Source organism: Strongylocentrotus purpuratus, unplaced genomic scaffold (assembly GCF_000002235.5).
Source record: "Strongylocentrotus purpuratus isolate Spur 01 unplaced genomic scaffold, Spur_5.0 spur5_scaffold_7, whole genome shotgun sequence".
Classification (NCBI taxonomy): Eukaryota; Metazoa; Echinodermata; class Echinoidea; order Camarodonta; family Strongylocentrotidae; genus Strongylocentrotus; species Strongylocentrotus purpuratus.
The window spans coordinates 32,940,650-32,953,533 of record NW_022145613.1 but is presented as its reverse complement, the minus strand read 5'-3'; positions in this window follow the sequence as shown (position 1 = coordinate 32,953,533).

Below are 12,884 nucleotides of genomic sequence, written 5' to 3'. Positions count from 1 at the left end.
CATCAATAAAATATGATCAAAAAAATATATCAAATCAAAGGGAAGTGAATACTCTTCCAACATCAATTAAGATCAAGTTTTGAGCTTTAACACTTGGATGGGCACATTCATTTATATTAACCGTTAGAATGTCTGCTTAAGAAACTTGCAAAAATAGAGCAAGTAGCCTTTCACATGTTAATGATCATGCGCATCTGTAAGATATTCTTGTTCAAAAATGAAAACAACGAATGAGAAATGATGAGGAGGATGTCAACTGGGGTCTCAAGACTGTATGGTTTTGACAAGCATGTCAAGATGAGTTTCCTTTCGTGTTTCTCTTGATTGTTTTTCATTGTCTTAATAGAATCTACAAGATGGAAATACTCATCAACATTTTGAATGGCCAGATGCCCCATTTATTGCAATTTTCTTTCAGAGACTCATTTATTGTTAAATAGCTATCCTCACTCATGCATGGATGGTATGATTCCAATTATGTTTATGCAGTGTATATTGGCCTAAATATTTATCATTACGTAGCGAAACTGACATCAGAATATTACAAAAGAACGAAATTGAAACAAGTACATGTGTTTATCTATATAGTCACATAGTGGGGCCGTTGACCCCCCCCCCCCTAACCCGGTGTGGAAATGGGGGAAGTAATCAATTAAACTTAAGCAATGGATCTATTGTGTATGGGGCTGCCCAGATGCATTTCGAATCCTCCCCTTGTTTTCAATATTATGGTTAACTCAATCATAATATTTATATTGCCAGAATATGATCTGATTATAAAGACCGTTAGAGGGGGGGGGGGGGGAAGGGGGCGGTGAAACTATAAAACATTCATCCGGTGAGAAGAAGTTGACTACAGCCTCCGAGAGTGATAGTAATAACATGTCCCTCCCCACCCCCAGTTCACCAATCTCCCGTAACTCAAAATGTGACACTACGCCCTTAGATTTAATTCCCAGGTAAATCACTCTCTTCCTATTGCAGCTCTCACGCCTCTTGACTTCTTCCGATAGAAACCTGTCAAAACAATCACTTATGTTTACTAATTGTTCTCTAACATTCCCATCATTAACGTTTTCTGTCTGTCATGTAGGGGCGGTGCCATGATTATCATGAAGGGGGGGGGGCGGGTTTTTTCCCCATTGGAACATATATGGTAAATTCAGCCAGTTCTCCCAGACTTGCCCACTTTGATAATTCACAGGTTTGATTCCAGACGCGGTTCCAGAATAATAATTTTGGAGGGGCTTTGGGTTGTTATGCATTCAATTTCTACATGTGCCTCGCTTACATTTGTTTTAAATTCATTTATAATCACAATTTTTTTCGGGGGAGGGGGCTTGAGCCACTAAGCCCCCCCCCCCCCTAGAACCGCTAATTGTTTATACCTCTACGCTATGATCATGTTATGAAATGGGCTTTGTTCGGTGTATCTATAACAGTTCATCATGTTTTTTATATGACATTTTGATTGCGACGTTGAATCTCATGAGCCGCGATTTCCTGTGAGTCATAACAAAAGAGGGAGCACAAAGGGCTGCTCCCGCCTAAGGAGAAAAAAAATAGGTAGAGGGGGTTCTTAGGAAAAGAAGACGACCAAAGAAAGAGAAGGATACAGAAGAATAAATTGTTTTACATCCTACCTACCCCCCCCCCCCCCCCTCTCCTCCCGAAGGGAAATTACGGAAGCTGCAGGCTTCCTGAAAAGTGAAATACATTTCTAGAGGGGGGGGGGGGGGGGGGGGGGCAATCCCTACCGAGTGAATCCAGCAGGAATGGATGGTTTACCAAATGTTCCGGGTTTTTTAAATTACAATCATAAATCCGCCTATGCTAATCATGCAAAAAGTAAGCCGCGTGATTGGCTTTGATCCCAACGTGATTCCGTTTTAACAGGAAAGAGAAATCGATTAAAATGGCAATTCTGCCCTGAAAAAAGAGGGCGGACTTGCAATTGAATGCAAACACGCTTCGTAATCTAGACTGACATTGAGAGAAAGTGTGTGGGTATGTGTATGCGTTTTGTGTTTGAGAGAAAGAGAGAGAGAAAGAAATGGAGAGAGAGCAAGAGAGAGAAAGGGAGGGGGAGAGAGCGAGATAGAGAAAGAGAGAGAGAGAGAGAGAGAGAGAGAAAAGGGAAAGGGGAGATAGGAAAATATACAAACAGAAAGGGGTGTGATACATACTGTTTGAGAGAGGAAAGGAGAAATGGTTTAATATCTCGTTCACACCGTCAACCCGACCTAGATTCATTTCAATTCATTTTCAAAAATTCAATTTCGGTTTTATTGTAGAAAAAAGAACATGAAAAAAGGCAAGAGACTTAAATTATCAAAAAGATGAGAAAACATGAAATAAGGATATAAAATGTACATTGACACATAGTAGTTCAATAATAACGAAAATGAGAACGTGACTTCTTGAAAGAAATAACCACAAAACAGATCCCATACCGACCTATTCTTTGACATTCAGGATAATGTGATGTTTAGTCCGGTCTATTGTCGGTCTCGTGTCGGTCTCGTGTCGGTCTCGTGTCAGTCTCGTGCCGGTCTCGTGTCGGTCTCGTCGGTGTGACTCGGGTATAAAGGAGTTAGAGAGGAAAAGAGAGGAATGCAAAGAGAAGGGGCAGAGACAGAGACAGAGATAGAGCACCGATGAAAGGGATGCCAGAGGGTGAGCCCATCTGAACGCATCTCTGGTCTCTATGTAATCATTATTAACAATCGATTTTCATACTCTCCGCATCATTTTGGTAGAACAGAATTTTAACAAGTCAAGCAGCAGCGTCCGGTGGTTTTAATGATTCCCTCTTTCGCCTCTCGAGACGTCTTTTGTGGAATTTAATGCCGTATGGACAGCAAAAGAAAAAAGCAATCGTCCTGACCAAATCATGGGAAGTGTTATACATCCCGCATCGATGTAACCTCTTTTGATCACGACTTGGAACTTCTCATCACTAACGTGGAAATATAGAGTAGCTTGAGAAAGAAAATCCTTCCCTCGAAAAGTATTTGGAATAAGAGATTTCCGCAACAATACCGAAACCAATTTGGCCTTCACGCTTCGAATTCCTGTGCATCATTACGTCCACCCATGTTTGAAAGGTCAGTATGAAATTCTTTCACTTTTCAAAACTTGACTCTTTTGTCAAAGATTTGGATTAAATGTTTTGTAACGGCAAACAAACATTTTAAAAATAACATTGTGGCAGTTTGTGATGATTTAAACCACAATACTCTATTAGGATCATTTATGTGGAGAAACAATACTTGTAATCAAATACTGTCTACACATAATAGTTATGTTGATGTTCCTTGTACGAATTCCAGAAATTCTCTTTTTGGTATTCTGTGTTTTCTCCACGCGTGGGGATAGGGCACCAATCACTTTTTTTACCAGATTTTTGTTCTATGGTTATATCATGTTTTCTCCGATCTATTATATGTAAAAGTTATCAAATAAAATTCCTGTGATCTGTTTGAAATTGTGATTACCAATTTACATAGATGACATTCATAGTCATGGACTGTATATCTTATTTTGCCATTACCGTTTCCTCCATAACAATCTGCCTCCAAATTGATGAGGCTACAACCCGCGAGACTATTGTATCGGTCTCTTGGACTTCTGAGTCTTCGCGAGGCCGACATTGTAGTTCTGGTGAGAGGTCGATTGGTCAATCTACTGCGATGTCTCCAATGTATGCACCCTTCCTTGATATTATCTTGCATCTTACATCTTGCATCAAAATGTATACGTTGTTACCAAAATCAAAAGATGTTCTTAGATGAATCAAATCTCTCCATTACCCCCACAATTCCTATCACTTCACCTTTTCATTTTAGATTTAACATTTTAATGAAGATAATTTATTTCAAAATATGTTTACTCATCCTTTTTGGATAACCGCTTTTTAGAACTTCATATATGACTTCAAGCAAACATTATTTTGAGTGATCGAGTAGAAACGCCAACATCTTCAAATTTCCTTCTCTGCTAGGAACTAATTTATCATCTTTTAGTATTATTTGCTGTACCCTCGATCTCTCACTTCTTTTTTTTCATTGTCTACTCTTTGTATTATGACCGTGTTCTTCTATCTTTGTCGTGTAAAGTATTGTCTTGTCCCTTTCTCGTCTCTGTTGGCATTCCCCTTTTATTTCCCCTATTTTATAGTTCCTTTTGTAGTTACATATTAGATAATTTAATTACTCATTATTCCTAAGTTTCATTTGAGGTGTCCACACTTGTACAAGCATTGCTTTTTAGTGGACCCCTCTGTTTCCAACATGTATTTCTTAAATTTGTTTTAAATGCTTATAATTGATTTGTAATGTTTTGTTGGAAACATGAATAAATTTGAATTTGAATTTGAATTTGAATTTAATAATTAAAACTTGGGAATAGGTAAATAGGCTCATTAGATTGTAGCGACGAGGGTTAAATGATCGGTATATGATAATTGTATAGGTATAAAATATAACTATTAAAGGTGAAGTTCATTAACTTTTATCGATCGTCAAAATCGCTGTTCTTAGAATCTATTCAAGGCCAATTTCAATACCCCATCATTGATATCTTATATAAATCATGCTCACATTTAATACGTAATACGTCATGTGATATTCGCATAGGTCCGGTTATCAAGGCAATTGAAATTTCCTGAAGTTGATTTTTGAATTGTTGTGATGATCGTGCTTTGGGGTAAAATCCATACATTTGTTTTAACACCGAGTAGATTTAACCTAGAATATTATTATTCTCCCTGATAACAAATATCTTCATCTGAAAGAGGTGGTAGATTAGCAAAAATATTCCATTGACCTCATTAGATGGCAGTTCAGAGATTTATATACATGCTGTGTATACGTTGAAGAAAAAAAGGATGCCTGAGTTTACATTTTCAAGAAATACATTTTCGAAACTTTCATATGACATAAAGAGTGTTTTTTGTTATTACATTCGTTCAGTCAAAGCATTAGTGTCTACTTATCCACATGCCATTCGAAAGTATACCACAATTTCCATGCAATTCCGTTAAAATGGTCCATACGGATCCCGCTCCCGCCCCCCCCCGAAAAAAGAAGAAGTAATTAGTCAACGCATGCCAGACTGGGATGGGGGGGGGGGGGGCGTGTCCCTGTGTGCCCCCTCTCCCTCTCTTGATTGGTCGATACTAGTGTATTATATTAGGGAACACGTAAAAGTAAAAACACGCTGAAATAATACATTGCTGGGTAGCTAATTTATTGCACCAGCGAGGATAAACAAGCATCTGATTGATTTATCAGTGATCAGGAATTATTTCTGATGTGTGTGTTTCGCTTTCTCTCGCCGAAATCGCGATAAATTAACTCCAATTATTGACGTTGTGTACGTGAGAAAGAACAATGAACCGAGATAGGCTTGAATAATTAAGCGCATTATTGGCCGGTTATAGATTTGACCGTCACTGATAAGCGTAAATCAACCGAGCTCCTGGCCAGGGGATACAAGGCGCCATTTCGATCGCGTTTCACCTGCCTCTCAAGGGCAATTCTCAATACCCTATTATATGTCCCAAAGAAATCATATTCGGATTTCGTAATGCGTCAATGTCATGTTCGCACATCTCAATGGGTACCCCACAAGGCTATTGAAATTCCCTTATTTTAAGTTGATTTTCCAAAGTAGTTACTACCGTGTTTTTACCTTAAAGGGATTGGGATCTTTGTCTCAGATTCTAAACAAAATCCTGGATTTAGCTCATGCTAGCCTGCACTCATAATTATAAATCTTTAGGTCAGTCAGGAATCCCATGACTTTTAAAAGCCGATTGCCTGTTTGATTATCAAGATATTTATGATTGAAATTCGAAATTTCAAACGCTTTTTCTCAACGGTTTTTATAGCACTACAGTCTATTGTGTAAAATGAGTATGGTAAAACCGGTCACTCAAATATTTTAACTCTTTTTTAGGCGCTTCATGATCATTTTGAATTTTGAATAATTTGGGGGGATTCAATATTACACCATATCACATATCTCAGATTTGGAAAAAAGGAAACATTGTTAAACAATGCCTTTCAACAAATAACGGTATCCTAGTAGGTTTGTTATTTCATACTTTATATGGGAATGATCCGCTCCACCCTAAATAAATCATGACATAACATTTTACAGTTTATTTACCGTATCCGTGCTCTCGAAGATCCCTAGTTCAGTTTTTAGTCAAATATACAACATGTCTGATATGAATGATATTTATGATATGTACAGTATATATCTGTCGTCATAAGGTTTGTACATTTTCCGTAAGTTCCTGTACGTCTTCAGGTATGAATAAATTATCCAGTAAAGACACATTCTTACATTTTTGACGAAACAAAAGTACATTTATATGATTGTAATGATTGCTGTATTTTATACGCAATCTTCTTCTGTAGGCAATCCTTCAGTCGTATTTCAATTCAAGTCTAGTCAGTAAAAAAGCAATGCGATTGAATTTAAATTTATAAACAATCTATCAAAATTATTGGCTTATGTATAGTGATGGCTGATAAATGGAATCTAAATTTTAAATCAAGTTTATAATGGGTTTTTGTGAAAGGGGGGGGGGGGTGGGGCAACCCCGAGAAAAAAAAGGGGGTAACTTGTTGTGTACTAAACGTACTTGTATGCCTGTCAGTTTCAAACATTCGCTACTGGTTTAAATGATCAATATTTGTGTAATTGAAATTATATTGTAAGTAAATAAACGAATTATATGTACTGTATAAAAAGTATGCAAACAATTTTACCAACATATTCGAACGTTGCTTAGAATTGGTGAAACTAAATCCGTCGAATTCTCACCATGCATTCTTTGACATTTCATGACACCAAAAAAAAAAGCCCATCTATGTCTGAATTGATTGACTAAGCTTGTTATTCATCAATGATGGGCCATGATTGAAATAGAAATACTCTCTAACGACGAGAATTAATTGGTTCGGAAAATGGAAGGATTGTGCGAAATCGGTCAAACATTTATAACATGATATCAGGCTTGGCTGATTGGCTCACATATCCCGATTTAATAAAGGAGAATCACCGAGCATGCACATCATTTCCCAACCCAGCCGGGTTCACAGACATAAAGTACATGGCGACGATTGCCCCTGGATAAAATGTTGTTTCGACACACATATAAGGGTAGGGTTATGATAAAGGTTACAATTGTTTTTCTTCAGTTTAGGTTCAGGGTTAGGGTTAGAATTTCAGGTTAGGTGAAGGGTTAGAACCAGGGTTGAATTTTATGAACTCAGTTAAGATATGGACCACGGAGTAATTGTTTACCTTTCGGTTCCCCTTACATTCAATTGTTTGCTTATTGTGTTTGATTTTTATATTATTACAAATTACGTTTACAGTCAATGAATCAATCTATCGTTTATTTATTTCATTTTCATAAAAAATTCAATCAAAGAAAATAAACATTCATTCAACAAAACAATGAAAATACAGAGCAAGCAAAAACCATCGGCAATGTATAAAAAGGATTTACTTTACAAGTTTTATAAAATGAAGAGGACACCTTTTAGAAAGCCTATGATGGCTTTGCGTGCGAGGCAAAGTTCCCAGTAAAATATTCGATTGATTGTAATTGAGCATAGATTGGACATCACAAGGATGGTAGCCCAAATGTACATGAGCAATGCGAATAAACAATCTAATGTTTCAATACCCATACAATTGCGCGCAATATTTGTTGCCAAATACTTCATTCAGCGTTTATTCATCTTCTAAAGTGATTGCAAATTTACTGACATTTCGCTCGTGATGGTTGTTTGTTGCCAAACACATTGTTTAAAAACATTGTTGTGTCAGCCCTATGGTATTTCAGTCTAGGCTTTGGTCATGTTTTATTATAGTCATGGCGTTTTATTTACATTAAAAAGAAACTATTCATGTATAGGCCTACATGTAAATTTACTTTCATAGAAAAAAAACTTGGTTAGGTGTTAAATGTCAAAAGTAAAAACGTCAGAGGTCAAATAGTTGGTCTATTGTTAAAATCAAGTCACATTCTACCTAAAAAGGTATTTATTTATGCTGTTTAATTCCTTAATTCTCCCCTATATTTGATATTACAATAAATATGAAATTTTAAATTTGTTCTTTTTCTTCCATCACGGCTTCAACCAAACCAATTTTTAACAATCTGAAGACTCTTGATAATGATGACATAAACAAATTTCAAATTACTGGAATAATGTTAAAGAAAATGTAAAATACAGCTCCAACCAATATCGCAAGTATGTTTTCTGTTAATATAAATATCGATAATTATAATACCTAGCAATCTAGTTGCAAATCATACTATGAAAAGCTAATTCCACCAATTTGTAATAAACTGTCCTTGTATTTGGAATTCACTTGAGAAAGATCTTACATCTTGTACGACTGTAAATTCGTTCAAAGCCAAGTTAACAAAATATCTTCTGGCCAAATATAGTGTGTAAATCAATTATTAAATGGTCACCCCCTCCCAGTACTTACACTTTCCCCCTCCCTTATACTTTTATTTTAATATCCTCTCTCTCCCTCTCTCTCTCTCCCTCTCTCGCGCTCTCTCTCTCTCTCTCCCCCTCTCTCTATTTATAATTCCCCTTCTCGCTACCTCTGTTCTATATTTCTCGGTTTCTCTCTCACAGGATACGATGTGAATGTTTATACAGTAATACGTCGGAGCTGCAATAGAATGTGTGCGTGTGTGTGCGTGTGTGCGTGTGTCTGTGGCAGACATCCACTGAGTGAGTACTGTGTGTGTGTGTGGGGGGGGGGTGGGTGGGTGGGTGGGTGAGTATGTGTGTGGGTAGGTGAGTATGTTTGTGTGATAGAGGGTGAGTATGTTTGTGTGATGGAGGGGGCAGGGAGGGGGCAGGATTGTTTCAGTAAAATTACCTCCAGATTTGTTTAAGTTTTTTTTTTGTAATATATAAGTAAATAACATTTACAATTGACATATTATGTTTAGGTACTTATACGTTTACTTTGCTGCTAAGTTATATTATACTGCAAATAAGTTTGTGTTTAATTATGTTTATGTAAAAGCATCAATATTGAACACGTTTATTTTATTCAATTGTATGTCATGGTTTGTATTACACATCTGGAGAAATAAAACAAAATTGTTTAAAAAAAAAAAAAAAAGTGCGTGTGTTTGGGCAGCATGATTTTTTTTTGTCTTGAAATTATTTTGTATCAAATTTCAATATATGATTTAACTTTGAACAACTACCGATTTGTATGTCACATATGATTTTCATGCAGGTGAGCTACCTCTTTCAAAGCACACCGTTCTTTTTGTAGCTTCCATTTTCTTTGTCTCGATTAGTATCAATATTTGTATAAATTTAATGTTGTGATATATTTGTTTGTCCTACGATAAATACATAAATGAATTAATCGAATTGTGTATTTCCGACATTTTTATCTGGACATTTTTACATCTGATATTTTTACATAGCACCTAATGGGTTTTGTCAAGACGAATTTTGTACTTTATCGCAATTATGCCCACATGGAAATGGCTAGAAGCTGACAAATTTCATTTCAAAGAAATGAGGTAGTGTTTGATTAGATGTAGATCATTTACGAGTTCAGAACAAATTATTGATAGCATCATCAAATCTTAACCTCATCAATCACTGCCATTTGATCTAGATTTTGTGTCCTGATTTATTGGGTGAGTACAATTATGTGCCGTTAACCAAGGTCCAAGGTTTATCGTTGAACAGGTGGTAATTTTGAAAGGCTATCATTGTGTGTTACGAAAGACATTGAGAAACTATAGCTATACGAGGAATATATATGAACACGTGTGCTAAATAGCTACGACCGATTTGACGGTAAGAGTTTATGGATTTCGCTATTCCTTAGAATTAATAATTCTAGTGTCAGCTGTTCGATTAAATACTTTACTGAATATGTTTGTTTATCTTTACGTTACTCAAATGAATCTGACCTTTAATATAATGGCGTCTGTTTGTGCGATACGATTGTTACTTTCTTCCCCAAAAGCACGGCTTGGTCAAGATGATTACATACTAATTGTCAAAGTGTATTATTATAATGTGTCATAAACATCACTTGATTGTTTTTCCCCTATACTATTAATTATTAATACATTACTTTTTAAAAATAATGTCAATTGTTTCTCTCCAACATGTAGCAAATATATACTGTAAGAAAGTAGAAGTGACCGATCCTAGTTATGCAGGCATCCACTTTGAATCCTTTACAGTGGGGTATTCCTCTTTTGTCCTTGGAATATTTCCTTCAGATCCGCTATTGTGTTTGCAAGATGTGTATATAACAAAAGACTGACCATTTTGTTGTTGTTTTTGTTTAATGTAGATGTTACTGATACATGGCATTATAATTGCCTTGCTGCAGACAAGGATAGTCTGGGGAGAAACATCATGTTATGGTAAGTTCCTTTAATAATTTATTTTATTCATAGATAGCCTGCTATCAGTATAATGGTACTGATTATCCCCTCGACTACCTCGACTACGTAAGTATAACTTTGAAATTCAAAGTGTGTCTGCGTGTGTGCGTGTGTGTGTAATTGGGGTTTTTACTAACGTTTTTCCTTAATGTCACCACCCGAAAGACGTGCCTGAGTTTCGAACTGGTGTCCGTCTGCTTGTAGGCAAAGACAGAGAGTTGACCGAGTGCATGTACCGCTAGACCAAAGTAGTATTGTGCTTATTAGTTGCATTCATTTTTTAAACAGAATATTGAATATGAAAATTGAATATCCAGTTTTTATATCAGGAACGGGATCTCATTAAGAAATTTCAGCATTCATTTTTCGATTTCTGTCAATTACTAGAATTTCTGTTAAAGAAGGAAGAATATATTGAAATATGCACTCTCTCTCCTTTTCTACTCTATCACAGTATGTGACGATTCCATGTACCGCTTTGAAGACTCCTGTTACCAATTCAACACGGACAAAACGGATTTAAGAACCGCCAAAACAAACTGTGAGACGATCGGCTTCCATCTGGTCTACATCGAATCGAGCCAAGAACAGGACTTCCTGGCGTCCAGCGGGAACACCGTTACCCCTCGACGGGACTACTGGATTGGAATCGAAAAGAATGCCGGTGGAGAGCAGGTCTGGATGGATGGGACAGCCATAACCTATTCTAATTTCGATGTCATAAATGAAGGTGGTGAATGCTTTCGGCTGAAGCGGCAGGACGATTATATTTGGGCAGACCGTGGCTGTGATCAGAGCAAATACGGGTACATATGTGAAAGGGAGCGAGGTGAGTGAAATTCGATTAGATATCTACTCTTGTTGATTTGTGTAAAACAATGCAGCTGAACATTTCTATTTCATATCAATCTCCGCATGCTAAAATTATTATTCTAGGTCTAGATGTATTATTTAACAGATTTATTGATTTTATAACATTGTCTTCAACAAAATTCAAGGTCATCGATGGACATCTGACTTTAGGGAAAAATCGCCACTATTTGACGTAGACCTATATTGGGAAGTTCTACCTCTCCAATCTCCTTACTAATTGTTGGAATGAGACCTACATCTTTAGTCTTGTGGACCGTCTGTTTCAAGAATATGTCTACATCCCAACTCATTTTCGGTGGGTTCTAAAACTCTGATCTAATGAATAATCGGACAATTTAGAAAATTAATTTCCTTGATTACATTAATATTTATTATCTTATCCTAAAACATTCACTAAATGTACTATAAAGTATGACTGTGGTTTAACTTTCATGTGAATTTTTACCAATTCCTAATAGTGAACTGTCTAATTGTTTTTTGCTGTTTCATATGCATGCGTTTAGTGTGTGAAGAAAATATGTACACGTTCGGAGAATCCTGTTACCGATTCGAAACCGACGAGACCACTTTTACGACAGCCAACAAAAACTGCGAAGCATCAGGCTTCCATCTGGTCTACATCGAAACTAGCCAGGAGCAGGACTTTCTGGCGTCCACAGTGGACACCGTTACCCCTGAGCGAGAGTACTGGATCGGAATTGAAAAGAATGACGCTGGAGGAAATGTTTGGATGGATGGATCTGCTATCATCTTTTCCAATTTTGGAAAGGTAAAAGACAAAGATGATTATTGCTTTCGGATGAGAAAGGAGAACAAGGATCATGTCTGGGAGGATCATCAATGTGATCATGATCAGTATGGCTCCATCTGCGAAAGCGAGGGAGGTGAGTAAGGTGTTAAAGTGTTAATAACGAAGCAGACACGTTTTCTGAGCCTGTTGGCCTAAAAAAAGGTTCCCCTACATAAAAACATCCCTGTACCGTATCAATCTTCTAAGCTAATATTAGGTTCTAGTTTAAGCTGCATGCACTTCATAAAACGTTACTGTTGCATATATTAGTCCATAGGCCTATATGCCTACACTAGGTTTCTTCTACTTTCAAAAGCGCTCTTGTAGCAGCTTCCATTTTGATATATTATTATCTAGCACTACACCTGAGTACATGGTCCAAGTATCAATATTTTTTCATCAGCTCCTTCCATTTCCTCAAAATTTGCTTACACATGTCCATGTATCGCTGCATTTCATGTTTCACAGGTTGTGATGGTAGAATTACGACACAGATACCTGCCGTGACGACACAATCTCCTACCACTCACATTGATCCAAAGACAACAACAGCAGTTGCCAGTACCCCGACAGAACCTACAACTAACATCAAAGTTGCAAGTACTGAAGAAGGAAAGTTACTAACTTCAGTGAATATAAAACGAACCTTGGAAACTTTAAGTACTAAGGCTAGGACTTCTTTGACGGAGTCGTCACCTACAATGCTCATACAACAGACACCAGGAAGTACTGCTTCATTGCCAA